The sequence below is a fragment of the Schistocerca americana genome, chromosome 7, assembly GCF_021461395.2.
Source record: "Schistocerca americana isolate TAMUIC-IGC-003095 chromosome 7, iqSchAmer2.1, whole genome shotgun sequence".
NCBI classification, from domain to species: Eukaryota; Metazoa; Arthropoda; class Insecta; order Orthoptera; family Acrididae; genus Schistocerca; species Schistocerca americana.
In genome coordinates this window covers 529,381,979-529,401,131 of record NC_060125.1, presented here as the reverse complement: position 1 = coordinate 529,401,131, position 19,153 = coordinate 529,381,979, and positions in this window count along the sequence as shown.

Sequence of the window (19,153 nt, the reverse complement as noted above, 5' to 3'; positions counted from 1 at the left end):
ATGCCACTCTGGTGATATGCACATTGATGAGGATAAAATGATGATGATGAAGACCACACAAACACCAAATCCCTTAGGGGGAAAATCTCCAACCCTGCCGGGAATAGAACCCAGGTCCCCTCAGCTACAGTGGTGGACTATACATATGGATAAGTAATAGGATTATATTGATGTTGGATGTTATTGAACGTGAGCCATTTTTCAAACCACCATATACAATCTCTCTGACAAAAAGAGCTCCAACTGAAATGGAGATAGATAGGATTGTTGAATGGGGGATAATTGAATGGAGAAACAGTCCTTACAACAATCTGTTATTACTGTGAGCAAAAAGGGTGGAGGAGTATATGTGGTTATTGACAGTCATACCCTACATAAGATGGGAAAGCAGGAAACAGATTCCTCAAAACCTTAAGAAATTGCTCCAAAGGTTTCTTGACATTCAATTTATGACCAGTCGATGTGGCTGCTGGGTACTGCTAGGTGCAGCCATCCCCTGAATCAACAAAGTTCACTGTTTTCTTGTTTGCGGGAAAATGCCATCACTGTACACTAGTGACCTTCAGGTTAAGCAGCTCAATGTTCATAAGAACATCAGACTAAATTTAGGAAATGAGCTAAATCTCGAATAGTTATTTATGTACTTGTTTTGATGACAGCTACAGAAACCTGGCAAGAAATTTAGAACAGATGTACATCATGTTCAAGGAATCGGTCAAAGGGTGTATGACACTGAAGTTGACAAACTGAGAATATGTGAAAAAAAATTGGTTCCTGAGGCACATGCAACAACCAACGATTAACTAAGATCTGAAGAAAGCGAAGCCTGTCCAAGGTCACGTTTGAAAAATCTGTGTCTGGCGACTCGTTAAAACTAGAGTCGCCAGCTGCTGGCACACAGCCAAACTCAATTCAAACTTCGCTCGCAGTGCACACAAAATACACAAATTAGAAAATAAGTATTCAGGAATGGGTTGTTTGGGATGGGTCATTCATCCTGACCCAACAGGTCTCTTTATTTGCTGTCACTGGTATATTAAAAAAAAACAATTTTACATTAATAAAAAAATAATATTTATTACATACTATTATATACAGTCATATCTCCAACTATTTTACATTTCATATCAACATTAAAAAGCTTTTTAGGCATGTGTTCGTTTTAGCAGAAATACATTGAGAAACAAGCATTCAACAACCCAGACCTAAACTATTTACTAAGGTCTCCTGTATGCGATTTGGTTTTCAGTAAGTTGAAAGGGAGTCTGTCCAAAACACTCAACTGTTTCATCCAGATGTGAAGGAGCCATTTCAGACAGCTACGTATGGCCGATTTTGGACCAGAAGTTCAGATTTTCCAGGAACAACAGGTTGGAGATCAAGTCATTCACAATGCAACTGGTTTAAGTAGTCGAATTTTGACACAATTGTAAAATAACTATACAGTTTAAGAAATGGGGCTTTAACTATAGTCTGAGGATGCAGAAAATTTAGGGGCACAGAACTATTGTCCATGCTAACCACACAGCATTGACATTCCTAAAATCCTCCAGACTATTATATAACAGGTTCACTAGATGGCCCCTATTTCTTCAGCAGTGAGATCTGGAAATAAGATAGAAAAAGTGGTAGGTAATTAGCTTCCTGATGCTTTGTCAATACTATGTGAAAATGGTGATAAGATGAAGAGAGGAAGATGAAGGCACCTTTAGATTTAATTAATTCAAACCAGTACAGGAGAAAGACCAAATTAAGGACATCTATAAGAACATGTGGCGATATCAAAATGTGGACAGTTGTCTGAAAGTGGTTAAAAAATAATTTTGATACCATCAATAGTGATATAACCAGAACATTCTGTAAGTATATATCGTATACCTAGCGAGTTGAGGCAGTGGTTAGCACACTGGACTCACATTTGGAAGGACAACAGTTCATATCCATGTCCAGTCATCCTGATTTAATTTTTCCATGACTTCCCTAAATCACTTCAGGTAAATGCCAGGACTGTTCCATTTCAAGACTTGGTCATCTTCCTTCCCTAATCCAGTGCGACTGATGACCTCACTGTTTGGTCCCTTCCCTCAAATCAACCAACCAACCAAAATATATAAAGATGTTTTGTATCTGAGGAAGGAAAATGATTCCTAATCTTGAAAGTTGTTTGGCCTTCCACATACATAAGAGAAGTTATCATTTATTTCCATTTGGATATGACCACTGCAGAGCTAGAAAGTGTGCTGATAAGATATGGGAATGTGTCGCATTTAAAAATTTGCTATGAAGAATAGTGGAGGAGATTATATCTTGCTATTTATGCCAAAAGGCTAATGTAGCTAAAACTACTATCAAGGACTGATGCCAACTATCAAGCCAAATACTATCATGGAAATGGTTGTCTTGGATTTATTTGGTCCTTTGCCAAAAACATCAGATAATTTTTCCAATATTTTAGTAGAAGTAGATCTGTTTTCTAAGTTTATAAAATTGTATTCTTTGTGCAAACCAACAGTCAAAGCAGTTTATAGCAAAATGACTGAAGAATAGTTTGTTAATAGGAGTAAACTTCAAAGACTGTTATCCCAAATTGGATCCCAATTTTGTTCAAAATTACAGAGGAGAAATGGTTGAAAATTAAGTACAAGTAATTTGCATATCACCATCCAGCAATCCAGCTGTGAGGTATGTGTATAAAATAGGTAGGTTATGTCATACATATAGTCATGACAATAACCAATCATGGAGAAAATATGTATCAGAATTTGAAAATATAATGAATGCTCTGAAATATCTGTGCACAGGATTCCTCCAGATGAGATTTTGCAATAAAGGTGATCGAAATTTTTTGTGAAAAAGTTGGTAGATTTCCCTCCACTTACAGAAATACATTGATGAACAGGAAGAGACACTTAACACTAAGATGAGTAAGCAAGTAGAAGCCAGGATCTGCAGGTGCGATGAGAAGTTTGGCCCCTCAAAAAACAAGTGCGCTCAGTCATGAGATAAGATTGCGTCAGAATATCCAAGGACTAAGGGGTAAGCTTAATGAGATGCTTATTTGTTTTGAAGAATTACAGTTGAGCAAATCAGTTGATATAACCTGCCTCTCTGAATATCATGTGACCACTGGTATAGGTGTGTTAAATGTTACTGGATTCAAGTTAACTTCTTATTTCTGTAGAGAAAATATGGAGAAAGGAGGAGTTGCCATATTTGTCAGAAACTGTTTTGATTTCAAGAATACTGATATTAATAAATTTTGCTCAGAACAGCACTTAGAAGCTTGTGAAACAGAAGCAGTATTTTATAATATTTTTCTTTATAACAGTAGGTATATACAGATCACCTTCAGGAAACTTTAACCTCTTTATAAAAATCTGGAAGCTCTGCTATCCCATCTTATAGTAAGAAACAAGGAAATAGTGGTTGCTGGAGATTTTAATGTGGATTTATTGAAAAGCTCTGTCAGTGAACAATTATTGCAGTCAGTAACACTATCATTCAATTTAGTTCCTACTGTGAACTTTGCTACTAGGATAAGTTACTGCTCTGAGACTGCTATTGATAATATCTTTGTAGATAAATCTAGGGAAAAAAGTTATATCACAAAACCAATAGTAAATGGGCTATATGATAATGACATGCAGCATCTTATGTTAAATGTTGAAACTTGTCAGGATAAAAAATCTATCAAATCCGAGTAAATAGGGTCAAAAATAGAGAAATTCGGGAAATTGCTCAAAGACATGGACTGGGTAGATGTTTACAATACGTCTGACTCAAATGGAAAATACAAACCATTCATTAATAAAGTTGCCTCCACTTTTTAATATTGTTTTCCGCTAAAGGTAGCTCAGATCACACAGAAGTCAAAAAATAAAATGTGAATTACACAAGGAATAAAGATATCATGTAGGAGAAAAAGGAGACTGTATGTACTATCTAGGGACAGCTCTGATGTTAGAATTGTAATGTATTACTAAGAATAATCCTAAATATTGAAGCAAGTAATCGAGAAATTGAACCAGCTTTATTATGAGAAAAAAATAATTACATCAGATAACAAAATAAAATCTGTATGGGATATTGTGCAGACAGAGACAGTTGGGGCCAAAAAGGTAGGGGAACAGATAGTTCTAAAAGTAAATGAGACTTTGGTAACAAGTACATGTAGCGTTGCAAACCTCTTAAGCAGGTATCTCATTTCTCTTACTGACAGCTTGGGGTTATAAGGTTCGGTGAACAGTGTAATGGAATATCTGAGACCAGCCCTCAAAAATAACTTCAGTAAAATGGAAATGACACTCATGTCTTTCAAAGAAGTAGCATCCATCATAAAATCCTTAAAATCTAAGTATTCCAGTGGGTATGATAATATATCAACAAAGTTAATCAAAGAGTGCTCATGTGAGTTGAGTTCTATCTTAAGTTATTTGTGTAATCAATCTCTTATCAGCAGAACGCTTCCAGACTGGTTAAAATATGCTGAAGTTAAGCCTCTTTACAAGAAGGGGGATAAAGATACCAATTTCACTTTTGCCGGCTTTATCAAAAATATTTGAAATGGTTGTGTTTAAGCATTTGCTTAAGCATCTGATTGCAAATAATATATTGTCCAAGTCACAGTTTGGATTTCTGAAGGGTTCTGATATAGAGAAACCTATTTACACTTACAGCAAGAATGTACTTAATTCATCAGATAATAAATTAGAGGCTACTGGCATTTTCTGTGACCTGTCAAAAGCCTTTGACTGTGTGAACCACATCACTCTCTTAAGTAAATTAGAATATTATGATGTCACTGGCAATGCTGTGAAATGGTTGGAGTCTTACCTAAAAGGAAACAAAGGGTGTTGTTGCAAAATACCTGTGCAATAAACAGTCAGTCTTCATCTGACTGGGAATTAATTACATGGGGTGTTCCTCAAGGTTCCATCTTGGGTCCATTGCTTTTTCTTGTGTGCATTAATGACCTCTCATCTGTTACATTGCCAGATGCTAAGTTTGTTCTGTTTGCAGATGATACAAACATTGCAATAAGTAGCAAGTCAAGTGCAGATTTAGAAATAGGGGCTAAACCAATTTTCATTGACATTAATAAGTGGTTTAAAGCTAATGTACTGTCATTAAACTTTGAGAAGACCCACTATATGAAGTTCAGAACCTGTAAGAGATTTCCTCCCAGAATGGGTATAACATTTGAAGATATGCAGATCGAAGAGGTTGACAGTGTTAAATTTCTTGGATTACAATTCGACAATAAATCGAGTTGGAGAGGGCATACCACAGAATTGTTTAAACACCTAAACAAGTCTGCATTTGCTGTGAGAATGATGTCAGATGTAGGAGATATAAATATAAAGAAACTTGCATACTTTGCTTACTTTCTTTCTATTATGTCATATGGGATCATATCCTGAGGCAACTCATCAAACAGAGCAAAAGTTTTTAGGATGCAAAAGCGTGTAATAAGAATCATTTGTGGTGTAAATTCAAGAACATCTTCTAGAAACCTGTTCAAGGAACTTTGTATTCTAACCACTGCTTCTCAGCATATTTATTCCTTAATGAAATTTGGTGCAAGTATTACATCTCTATTTCCAACCAATAGCTCAATACATAATATCAATACTAGGAATAAGATTAATCTACATAAAGACCTAAAATCACTTACCTTGGTACAAAAAGGGGTCGAATATTCAGGAACACACATATTCAATAAACTTCCAGCAACTATTAAAAACTTGATTTCAGATAAAGCACAGTTTAAACAGAGTTTGAAAGACTTTTTGATAGGCAACTCCTTCTACTCCATAGTTGAATATCTTAACAGAGACTATTAAACCAGCTTAAGTAAAAATATCTGTTGGACCGCAGTTTTGACAACACTTCGTCACAATAATCAAGATTATGTATTTTGTGTATGATAAATTTATTAACAGTGCTTAACAGTGTTTCATTCTGACAGTGTGTTAATTCTGTAAATATTAGCTGTTCTAGTTTACTGTATTGTATTAACCTATTTCGACTATCTACTGACAAATGATCAGGGTAGTAAGTATTATATTCAAATGTTTTATGTTTTTATGTTATACTTTCTGACATGTTCTGCACCCACCAGAATCATCTCATTTTTTTGGTCTATGGAACGAAAACTGAATCTAATCTAATAAGCAAGTTCAAGTTCACATTTAATGGTCCATTTGTAATTGTAAATTGTCCCAATGCCAATGCATATTAGAATTTCCTACAAGAAAACTATTAGGAGTACAGAATATCACAGACCTAAGAAAGTATGAGTGATAGTAATTAGAACCAGAAGAATGATCTGAATGGAACATAAATAAGTTAACATGCTAAATTAATGTAGCAGATATATATTTCTATGTATGTGTAAAACTTTAGCCTTTGTCAAATACCTAAAAAAAAGTCAAGTAAGTTTCACATATGCTAAAAGTTAAACGTGCAGTTTAAAGTTATGATGACAAAAAAATAGCTTGGTGACAAAAATTACTTCACTAATGAGTGACAAAGAACGAATAGTGTAAAAAATGCGACAAAAAGTACTTTTTATTTGACCAAGAGTTTAAAAAAACGAAAGAAACATGTAGGAACATAGAACACCACAGGGCACATCTTCCTACTGAAAAATGTGGATCTAACATAACATAGTTAACTCTCCCTCATTTCTCAGGGTCTCCCATATTATAGCAATTTTTAATCCTCCCAGCTTCCTTATTGAACGCTTGTTTCTGCTATATATTTTGGTAGTGATCAATGTTATAAATATTAATCCCATGAAGTACTGTCAATAGTACAAACTCTGACCGACAGATCTCGAAAAGTTTTCATATGATATTCAGCACTATTGTTGGCATACATTCTTTTTTCTGTTCATGGTTCTATCGAAAAAACATGGTTTTCCTCAAGGAAAATCGAGGAATGCAGAAAGAATGGCAGCAAATGTATCTGGCTCTATTGTGAGAGTGTTAATGTTTACTTCTATCTCGATCAGTGCTTGCCAGCACTGATCGAGATGCGAGTAACCCACGAATCTCCTTGTCTCATACTGATCATCAGCTATGGTATAAATGAGACATGGAAGTAACAAGGATTCACAAAAGTGGTCTATAGCGATGTTCATGTTTAAATGTTCTTGTTACATTATTTAAATCTCAGTTGACTGACACAGCACAACATTTCACTCGAAAGAACCAGTACTGATAGATCGCTGAAGTGGCAACAATCGAAAAAAGAGGACTGTCAACACAAAATGTTCCATTTTCTGTAGTTTTCTTTCCATTATCCTACCTACTATACTGTACTATACTATACTGAGCCTAATTACATGCTTTAACACTCTAAAAACTTTCACTCCATTTGTAAAGTTACCCCAAAACATGATACTATATGACATAACAGAGTGAAGGTGTGCCAGTGTTTTTATATTTATAATTCCATTGTCACCCATACCAAGAAAACGCGATGTAGTTGTGCGACTGAAATTTATTGCAACTAAATCTCCCTTTAACTTCCCTTAAAATCATGCTCAGAAGTTGCTAACCTCTCTTAAAACCGTGAGCAAATGTTGATCGGCCTAATCAAACAAATGTAAATTTTGACTTACTTGTTTATATAGACACTAATAAAGTGATGTATATATTCTAGTAGATAAGCATGAACAGATGTTTAAATATGTGAATAAATTTTAATTAGTAAATAATATTAATAAACCTGTTTACAAGGTGAAGTACTTGAAATTTATGAAATAAATTCAGAGGGTAAAATAAGTGTCCATATGATCCATACACACACTTATATACACAGAATTTGTGCTTTTGTATGGGATGTCATATGATCATTGCATATTCAGACAGACACCGACTACAACAAAGCTTTTTTTAAAATTAAATGTGTACTGTAACTGATTGTTGTATATTCTTTTATTTATATTGTTTAGTATATAATACAATTGATACACTAACTGACATGAAGGAGTATAGTTGTTTGTTGTGAGGTATTTCTTGCAATTATGCTTTTGGGTATACCTCAAGGAACTGTGAAACACCAGTAATGTAACAACTTTACCCAAATACATTAATAATATAGTTTTTTTTTTTCAAAATCGTTTTTGTTAAAGCTATTGATTACTCTTGAAAGATACATGGATGGTGGCAATAAAGATATCTTTGTATACTTGGAAAAATACTACTTTTATATGTGCATTATTTTAAAATGATGGAATGATCTAATATTTATTTCTTTATTCACAACCAACTGCTCTTTTCTAAGGGTTTACACAATGAGTTAATCATATAAGTCAAATAATCAGTTTGAACAATTGGCTTGGGACCCTCTGTGGTGATGTCCTGAACAAGAGAGGGAAGACAGACAGTGGCAAGAACTTTGAACCGTGTACACACTTTGTCAACAGCTACAGGCATAAAATTGTTCTTGTATTAGAAAGTGCATGAAACTCCATCAAACTGGTGTGAAAATTTGTGAAACATGGCCTGCCACTGTAACAATGGCTCTGGGAAGTGTCATGTTGCTTGGTGCATATTAATTTATCAGAGATAGGAAGAAACTGTGTGATCAGTGTCCACCATTGTGCAACCACGATCACACCTCCAACGACACAAACCACAACAAGGCAAAACTTTCATTTTATTCAGTCATGATAGATCAAAGCGAAATAGCAATTAATTGAACATGTCGATTAGTAACAGTGCTCATTCCATCACAGTTCTATCCTAAATCGTTTGTCATTTATTCCAAATAATAACATGTAAATAATTAAAATCTTTAGACTCATAATGAAATTTCAAAATTTAGTACTTTGGAGTATAACACTAACGATGTAGATAATTGAAACTGGATAAATTCAAGCTCAATGCAATGGTCGCTTATCTTTTCCATTTGCTGACATAAATTTTGCTAATTGAGAGTTCACACTCCAGTTAATAACCATCACTTATAAGGAATTTCTTCCATTATTGCCCGGCATTCATGTGACAACAGGATTGCCCCGCGAACTTCCTTGTTTTTGTACACATCAAAATTCTTTCAAAAATTTATTGTTAAATTCTGCAAATGTCATGTTAGTGGCGTGAATTACTTGCAAGGTCATCAACGACTATATTGATTTTCTCCCTAGTACACATACCACTTCGTAGTATTCCTCCCAAAGTTCTTAATAAAATGTCAAGGGTGCTAATCCTCCTGTGTCTTCAATAGGTTGTACTTCTCTTCTTTAGTAGAAGTAGTAGCTTTATTCATCCATAGATTTCTTTTTACAAGGATATAGGACATGTCAAAGAATTTACAAGTTCAGATCTATTTAAAGTAAACTAATTCGTATACACATATATTTACAGACTTCTAGTTACAGACAATCATTAGATTTACTCCTGGTATACTATACATTTTTACAAATAACTTATTAAATAATGTAATGCCACACTGTTCACTCATATCTCACTATCAGTTACTGCACACGCTATACACACATGGTTTCATAAAATTTCACTCACTACACACACACACACACACACACACACACACACACTGGTGATCTCTAGGCTACTTTCTGTACCACAACTTCCCATTTGCTATCCTGAAAAACTGAGTCAGCATCCCTCCACAATGAGTGAGATGTTGAGCTCAGAAAGAGGAAATGTTAGCAGTGTGCAGTGCATAGCTTGCAGGTAACAGTTTCTAGAAAGGAAAAAAGAAGGAAAAAACATAAAATGAAGGTGTTATGTAGAATGTTGGATGTTTCATAATCATTATTTTTATTATTATTTATTTTTATAACATTTTTTTATCAAACCCCTACTCTGTTTTATGTTTTTTAAGTAATGTAGTAATCCTTCAATGTATAAAATGTACTGCATAACACATACTTTTAGCTGCCTTCTTAAAGAAGTGTATTTTTGCAATTTCTTTGATCTCTTTTGGTAATTTATTCTACAGTTTTATTCCTCGGTAGAAAATGCTGTTTTGAGTTTTAGGTTTAATTTTTCTTGGTAAATGTAAGTTGAGTCTATCTCTTGTTGCATGGTCATGAACAGAGCTGTTTGTGCAGTAATTAGCAATGTTATTTTTTATGTGTACAACTGACTAGTAAATGTATTCACATGGAGCAGTTAAAATCTCGTGTTTTGGACAGATCTTTACAATGAGCTCGACTAGTATTTTCGGTTATTATTCTTATGGCTCTTTTATGGAGTTTGAAAATTGTGTTCATATTTTGTGTGTGTTTGTTCCCCAGAAAAGAATGCCATAGCTAAGAACTGAGTGTACATATGAATAATATCTAACTAAAAGACACTGTATGTTACACACTAATGATAGGATTCTAAGGGCATAACATGCTGATGCCGTTCTGTTTACAAGTAACTTTGTGTGTTCACACCACTTCAACTGAGAATCAATATTCATTCCTAGAAATTTTGTGTTTGTTACACAGTCGATAGAGGTGTCATCTACATTTAATTTAACATTGTCATTTTTCCTCTTCAAACTGAAATTCAAGGCATTAGTTTTCTTTATTTTCAATGTCACTTTATTACTCATTGACTAATCATAAACTTCCTTGAGAGCTTCATTTGCTTTCTTGGCAAGGAGTTCTCTTGTTTTCTCAGTGATTACAAAATTGCTGTCATCAGCGAAGAGAATCTTTTCACCACGAGTAAAACTACTGGGAAAGTCATTGATGTACATCAGGAACAGTATTGGTCCTAATATATTACCTTGCGGATGCCATATATTAATGTATTTTGATTCTGATAAGTGTTTTACTAAATATTTAGATCTATTTGAAGTATGTGTTATCTCTACACTTTGTACCCTATCTATTAGGTATGATCGAAACCAGTCACTAGATACCCCTCTTATTCCTAAGCTTTTAATTTATTTAGTAGAATCTTGTGGTCGACTGTTTCAAATGCCTTAGAAAGATCCAAAAATATTCCTGTGGCACATTCATCTTTATCAAGAACATCAAGTACAACTTTTGTGAATTCTACTGTAGCTGACTCCATACTTTTGCCACACTTTGGAAACCAAACTGTGATTCGCTTAAAAGATTGTATTTATTCAGGTACTTCATTAATCTGTCTTTCATATTATTTTTTAGAATGCTGATGCCAGAGACTTCGGTTGGTAATTTTCTATGACTTCTGCATTAGCTTTCTTAAGCAAAGGTACAACTCCTACCTGTTTTAACTGCTCTGGAAATGTCCCTGATGTGAAGGATTCATTTATTATATTTGTCAAGTGGCCTTGTATAGTCTGTATTCACATTCAGTACACACATTAGTACTTCATCTAAGCCTACTGACTTTTTATTTTTTAGTTTTTGAACAGTTTTATTGACTTCATTCTCTGTGGTTGGAAGTAACATCATTGTATTTAGTGCAACATTGTTTACAGGAGTTATGTTTGTTTTGAGGAATTTTTGCAGTAACTTCTCTGTGGTACTTGAAAAATGCTCATTTACATAGTTTGCTAAGTGTTGTGGATCATTTATTACCTTATCCCCCTCCTTAGCAGCATGTTATTTTGCGTTTGTTCGCCCCTCCTTGTTTCCTTTTTTATAGCATCCCAGACTTCTTTGCTTTTATTCTTTGCATTATATATTATTTTGTCATTAAATGATTATTTTGCAGCAATCAGCACCTTCCTATAGATCTTTTTATATCTATGATAGAAATTTAAGAATTCTGGATCACTGCAAATCTTTTTCATGCAACTGAGGTGTTTGAGTGTTTGGGAGGACTTCTTAACACCTGCTTTTAACCATGTGTTTTGTGAGATGTTGATACAGACATGCATACTTTTGGAAATGCCTTTTCAAAGTTTAATTTAAACAATGTGGAGAATTTAGAGAATTTTTATATTCACATTGGTTTCCTTATACACTTTATCCCAGCTTTTTTTCTAGTTCTTTTGAAAAATCTTTTATTTTGATTTCTGATAGAAGTCGTTTGTAGGCTTGTAGTTTAGGGAATGATTCAATTCCTGATTTTATTGTTGTTATTTGACAGAGATGGTCTGAGAATCCGAGATTTTTTACAGCTACATCACATTTTCCCCTGTCTATATTTGTGGCCACATGGTCAATTACTGAGGCAGTCATTGTAGTAACCTTTTTTGCACTATTGACCAATAGGGACGTGCCAAAACTTTGAAGGATGTTTATGAAGGTGCTGCTGGATTCATTTGTGATATTTGTGTTGATGTTAATGTCCCCACACAGAATTATGTTGACCTTTGTACTTGAGGCTTTATCTAGAACTTCAGTTAATTTATTGAAAAAAGTGTTCACACTACCACTGGGAGATCTATACACACAGAAACTGATTCATTTCTTGGTGATGTCAAGCCTTGTTTGTTAAATAGCTGATATTTCAAACTGTTTGTTTTCACTTACTGTTCTGAGGTCATGTCTTGATTTTAACTGTGTTCCTTTTCTGATATAAATGCATGAACCTCCACCCCCTGAAGTAGTTCTGCAGGAAGAGTTTGCCTTTTCATACAATGATAATACTACATGTTGGATTTCGGTGTCTACACCAGTGCTCAGTAATACAAACTACTGTGCAGAATGAGATTTTCGCTCTGCAGTGGAGTGTACGCTGATATGAAACATCCTGGCAGATTAAAACTGTGTGCTGGACTGAGACTCGAACTCGGGACCTTTGCCTTTCGCGGGCAAGTGCTCTACCAACTGAGCTACCCACCACGACTCATGCCCCGTCCTCACACCTCTACTTCTGCCAGTACCTCGCCTCCTACGGTCCAAACTTTTGTTTCAGTATTTTTAAACTGCTGGAAATACTCTTTAGGCAGGGGAACCAGTTGTCTGGACTTATCCTAAAAAAGACCTACTTTTCCTACCTATGACAACAGGTATTTGACCATGTGTGGCCTGAGATCCACTCCCTATACATTCATGAATCAGCTGTACCAATCTTCCCTTCCCAGTCCTGTTTACGTGTAGGCTATGCCTAGTGAAACCCCATCTGTTGATAGTCTGAACAGGCGCCAGAGAAACATGAGCAAAGTTGGCTGTCCTCAAAGCCATCTGTAACCCCATATTGATTCGCCTCACAGCTCAGGCAAGGTGTGGTCGATCATGACGCCAGAACAGCTCAACAATGAGTATGTTGGTGCCATGAGTCAGGGAAGCTATCTTGTCCAGGCCACAAACTGTCATACGCCCCATCCCTGTCCAAACTGTTTAGCGCCCCACCCACTATCACTACATGGTCCTCTTTTGTAATGCCCTTACATAAAGACCCTAGGTCCTCTGTCACATGACTTAGCCCCGCATTTGGCTTGAAGATACTGGTGGCCTGGTATGCTGCCCCTAAACTTTCCTGTAACTGACCTACACCTCGCTAAGTAGTTCATATTTCTATACTACTAGTGGAGCACTGCTCACCTTGTTCTGTTAATACTGTTGCAACAAATCCATTTCATGGCGAATTTCTGTGGTAGCATTACATAATGTGTTTCGCAACACATAAGAATTTTAAACACTCAAAACTGTGTTTCTTAATGGTGAAATCTGTGTATTTGTTTCTGCAGATATTTCACTTTTTAATACTGGGAACTGTCTGCATTTTCCATCTGCAGTTGGTTCAACACTCTCTTTGATTGACTGTATTTCAGAATCAGATGTAATGCTGATATCAGTATTGTGCATTTGAATAACTTATATCTCCGTTTTCATAGAACTCATGAATTTGCCAAGCTCTGTTGTTCTACCACTTTGTTGAGTCAAGACAGCTAAATTTGGTTCCAATATGCCTTCCAATTTTTAATGTAATTTTTAATTCATTCATCTGACTAGTAAAATAAGCTTTCACTTTATTCATATTATTACTAAAATTCTGCTCCATTTTCATACTGTTTTATTTTGAATGACTTGTGAAATGAATGTGTAGAGCCCCATACTAGATTAGAAGATATTCATATTTCCAGTCATGTTGCTCATGTGGTCACACATGTTCGATAAAATTTGCATTATTTTGGTCTCAAAGGTTCTTGCACCTCTGCTACACTCTGATCTGCTACCACATACTCTGGTTCATGAGTTTCACATTCCGTTCTCACGTCCACTGTAGGTAGAGTGACTGCTTCTGACTTTTTTCTGTTTTAGTCATCTACCCCACTCACTCCTATGTATTTAATTACAGGTGTCGTCTGTTGTTAATCAGGTGAACCATCCATGTGTGCATCTACATTGTTCCCATCTGCTGTGTAACCATTCAACTCCATTTTGAATTCTGTTACTACTTCTTTATCACAGTTTCAGTTCTGATTTTGGCACTCTTTCCTGCCTTGCTGTTACGTAAATGCATTCAAATAAACTTTTTTGCAACGTTTTGGAGAAATTTTCTGTGATTTTTATAGAAGTTCACATCCTTAGACTTAACCAAAATCTAACACAAACGCAAGTTATGTAAACATACGCCTTTCTGTGAAGCCGATTTGCAACGAAATTTTTTGTTACTTCAAGGTACGTGACTGGACTGGCTTCCTGTCATGGGAAGCTATGTATGGATGGAATTTTATTTGTTACATCACTGTTTATGCAGCAGAGATTTTGCTAAGTCCTGTCATGGGAAAGGCATGTGTTACGATTTTATGGAAATTCAGTTTGTGCTTTTTAGTGGAAACATCCTGTATGCCATCACTTCAAGTTGCTTACATGAAAGATATTATACAACTAATATTTTTTGACCAGTTTATCTTATAATTGTTTGATATATATGCTAACATCGTTTAAATGCACTGTAGAGGACAGGGGTTATTTTTAGGAAATATGGTGCAAAACTGTGATTTAGTGTGTATCAGCGCGCGATGCGCCAGCCTCACATCAGACAGCAGACGAAGGCCGGCCGGCGCGTTATGCAGGTGACACAGTTTTGCAACGCGCGTCGGTATGTGTGTACGTGTGCAGCAGCCATCAACAGCCAGAATGCAGCATTAGCAGAATTACGCAGGCGCGGCCCCGTGTGGCGCGGTTGCGTTAGCCAACTCATCGATAAAGTTCTAATAAACACAGCACCGCGTAACTGGCGGATTCAGCAGTGGTCTGCACTATTTAAGGGCATCAGAGGTGGGAGTCAGCATCGGTTCGACCGACTGGGCGTTTGGTCGCTGTTACGTCGTCGACATCAGTGATGTCCCCGAGGACTGGCCGGCAGAGGGCGTTGCCTGCTACTGCACCGGCGACTCCCGGCGTCGTCACGAGCTGCAGCATCTGCAGGAGGCGAGCTAGGCCGGGCCTTGTGCTGCTAACCTCCTACCGCCTGCACAGCCACTGACCGAGCATGGCGTTGTGTTCCTCGGACTGCACACATCAGCACGTGTCCACCACGACACGAGCGGTGGGGCTGAGCTACCAAAAAATGTATTGGAATAACCAACAATAAAGAGGAAGACTGCAAAAAACAACCACCTTCTTCTACCCAGCCACGCCCTACAACCCTGACCCTGTCACCCACTCCGGTCATCCTATGACAGCACTAAGTATGATCAGATGCTAGAATAATGAACTCTTACAGATAAGTGGTTAATTTTGTAACAGATGTTAATTAAGTTAATATTATGCCATAAAATAGTTAAATAGTGCCCACTCTAACTTATCTATTGAAGATTTCACTTTTCCAAACCTATTTTTCGAGGAGACAACACATTTTGTTTAAGTGCTGGTTTTCGCCGTTTCCAAATGCCGATTTCCACATACTTGAGATGTTTGAGTAAGTATTAAGTGCAGAATTTGAATTGTTTTTGGTCCATATACATAAAGTAGAGACCTGTCTACTTTGGGAATTAAAGATTTAAAGTTATATCTTTTATTTATTTTTAAAACACAAAAGGTCCATATCGCATTTATGCAATATTAGGCCTAATTTTTCGAATGTACAAGTTTAGCGATTTAACTTAAGTTTCAGTGCATTACGTTTCCATGTTAATAGTCCAAACATATATTAAAGTCCTACATAACTTTATTGTCTCCTCAGATCTGGAGATAACAGAACATTATTGTTATTTTTTAGGTAAATTTCATAAATACACTCCTGGAAATGGAAAAAGGAACACATTGACACCGGTGTGTCAGACCCACCATACTTGCTCTGGACACTGCGAGAGGGCTGTACAAGCAATGATCACACGCACGGCACAGCGGACACACCAGGAACCGCGGTGTTGGCTGTCGAATGGCGCTAGCTGCGCAGCATTTGTGCACCGCCGCCGTCAGTGTCAGCCAGTTTGCCGTGGCATACGGAGCTCCATCGCAGTCTTTAACACTGGTAGCATGCCGCGACAGCGTGGACGTGAACCGTATGTGCAGTTGACGGACTTTGAGCGAGGGCGTATAGTGGGCATGCGGGAGGCCGAGTGGACGTACCACCGAATTGCTCAACACGTGGGGCGTGAGGTCTCCACAGTACATCGATGTTGTCGCCAGTGGTCGGCGGAAGGTGCACGTGCCCGCCGACCTGGGACCGGACCGCAGCGACGCACGGATGCACGCCAAGACCGTAGGATACTACGCAGTGCCGTAGGGGACCGCACCGCCACTTCCCAGCAAATTAGGGACACTGTTGCTCCTGGGGTATCGGCGAGGACCATTCGCAACCGTCTCCATGAAGCTGGGCTACGGTCCCGCACACCGTTAGGCCGTCTTCCGCTCACGCCCCAACATCGTGCAGCCCGCCTCAGTGGTGTCGCGACAGGCGTGAATGGAGGGATGAATGGAGACGTGTCGTCTTCAGCGATGAGAGTCGCTTCTGCCTTGGTGCCAATGATGGTCGTATGCGTGTTTGGCGCCGTGCAGGTGAGCGCCACAATCAGGACTGCATACGACCGAGGAACACAGGGCCAACACCCGGCATCATGGTGTGGGGAGCGATCTCCTACACTGGCCGTACACCACTGGTGATCGTCGAGGGGACACTGAATAGTGCACGGTACATCCAAACCGTCATCGAACCCATCGATCTACCATTCCTAGACCGGCAAGGGAACTTGCTGTTTCAACGGGACAATGCACGTCCGCATGTATCCCGTGCCACCCAACGTGCTCTAGAAGGTGTAAGTCAACTACCCTGGCCAGCAAGATCTCCGGATCTGTCCCCCATTGAGCATGTTTGGGACTGGATGAAGCGTCGTCTCACGCGGTCTGCACGTCCAGCACGAACGCTGGTCCAACTGAGGCGCCAGGTGGAAATGGCATGGCAAGCCGTTCCACAGGACTATATCCAGCATCTCTATGATCGTCTCCATGGGAGAATAGCAGCCTGCATTGCTGCGAAAGGTGGATATACACTGTACTAGTGCCGACATTGTGCATGCTCTGTTGCCTGTGTCTATGTGCCTGTGGTTCTGTCAGTGTGATCATGTGATGTATCTGACCCCAGAAATGTGTCAATAAAGTTTCCCCTTCCTGGGACAATGAATTCACGGTGTTCTTATTTCAATTTCCAGGAGTGTATATTTGTGAACAACCATGAGTGCAAAGTGTTTGATCTGCTGGAGGAAATTTAGTTCTGAGGTTCTATGCAGCTGTCGTAACAGGTGGTTTCATTGGGGCGAAATCTAGTGGTATGGGAACTGGGGAAGTAAATGAGACTCTTATCAGTATTGCAGAGTATGTTCAAGGGACAAAAAAATAACTGAATGGGGAGGGAAGATTAGAGCTCTTAAGGTTGAATTGGAGAGTGCTAGGGAGGATCTGATGAGGTTAAGAGAGGAGAAGAGTGAAGGCAAGTGGGAAGTGGTAGAAAGGAACACGTGCCACAGAAAGAGAACAATATCTGATAGTTTCATCATTGGCACAAAAAACAGATTTGCCTTGCTACCTCAGTTAAGTAAGGAAGAGGCTCAAGTAGATGTAGGTGTAGCGAATACCAACAAACTTTCATTAGGAAATCAACTGTTTCAAAAAAAGGTGTTGGAGGAAAGTTCTGTTGCTAGGTAGTAGCCATGGGAGAGGTATGAGCCAGATTTTGCAAGAAAAATTAGGTGACATGTACCAGGTCACAAGCTTTTTGAAGCCCAGTCCATGTCTTATCCAAGTGCTAGAGGATGTAGCATCCTTGTGCAAGGGCTTTACAAAGGAGGATTATGTTGTGATGGTGGGTGGAGCAGGAAACACTACTGATAGGGATCAGCGCTGCAATTTTGAATGTGACCTGGTAAAAATAGCTTCTACAATGAACTATACAAATGTTGATTTGGTGCCTGCTTTCATGTGGTATGATCAGCTCCCACTGAACAGCTCTGTAAGGAGGATCAATACGGAGTTGAATCAGCTGCTTTGGATTGCTGCTGGGTCAGACCTGGGTTTGGTTCCTGTTGATGCTATTGGTAAGTGGAATTTCACAAGGCATGGCCCACGCCTCAGTAGGAAAGGAAAGGATAAATTGGCAGGGTTGATAGCAAAATCCTTAAGGTAGGGAGGCACTGAACCTCTGGGAGTACCACAGTTTTAGGCTAAGATCATTTCCAGCAATACAATAGAGAAAAGATTCAAACATAATGAGAAGCTCCAACAGGCAAGTACTAAAGATATTAATATATCACAAGATTCTTGGAAAAGTATAGTGTAATGTAATGCTAGTATATTACAAAGTAGAAGAACATCTTGTTTGCTTGGAAGATTTAGAAGCAGAGAATGCATTAGATGTACTGTGCCTGTCTATCATATAGTCACAGATTTGGAAAAGTTAAATGTAAGCAGATATAAGCTTTCAGCATATATAAGTAGAGACAATACGGAAAAAGGAGGAGTTGTCATATATGCTGAAAGTTATCATAGTGTGAAAAATTTAGAAACTAAAAAAATTTTGTATAGAGCAAATATAGAAGCATGTGCATGCAAGCTTAAACTAAATAATGGTAATTTTATAGTTGTAACTATGTATATATCACCATTGGGAAAATTTCAAATATTTCTGAAAAACTTGGAGTCCTTGTTGTGCTATCTGTCAGGCAGAGCGAAGCAAATTATTATTTGCAGCGAATCCATTGTAGATTTCCTAAAAGAATTTGATAGGAAGAATGATCTTGAAGTATTACTCAGTTCTTTCAATTTGACATCACTTTTTGATTTTCCTACTCAGATAGTACA